Source organism: Frankliniella occidentalis, unplaced genomic scaffold (assembly GCF_000697945.3).
Source record: "Frankliniella occidentalis isolate FOCC.00 unplaced genomic scaffold, Focc_3.1 Scaffold57, whole genome shotgun sequence".
NCBI lineage: Eukaryota > Metazoa > Arthropoda > Insecta > Thysanoptera > Thripidae > Frankliniella > Frankliniella occidentalis.
This window is the reverse complement of record NW_026267187.1, coordinates 1,121,635-1,121,986: the sequence shown is the minus strand read 5'-3', so window position 1 is coordinate 1,121,986 and position 352 is coordinate 1,121,635.

The window sequence follows — 352 nt, the reverse complement described above, 5'->3', positions numbered from 1 at the left end:
AAAAACTGTGCCTTCAGCCAGAGCTAGACGTATGAATTTTGCGTCGATTACGGGTGTCCAAACGCACCGTCAAAAACGAAATTTAGCAGTAGGGCTCAAATATACAAGGCCGGCGGAACCCATCGTGAATTTTAACAATTTGAATACATCATTCTGACCGGAAAAAAATGTGCTTTCACGCCGTGCTAACAGTTTGATTTGTGCGTCGACGTACGTTGCCAAAGAAACCGTCAAAAACGTATATTTGACGCCCAATAAATCTGAGCACGCCAAAAGACTACGATTAAACTGTGCTTTTAAACTGTCTAGGCAGTAAAAACTGTGCTCGTCTCTTGCTGGGCGAAAAATGCCG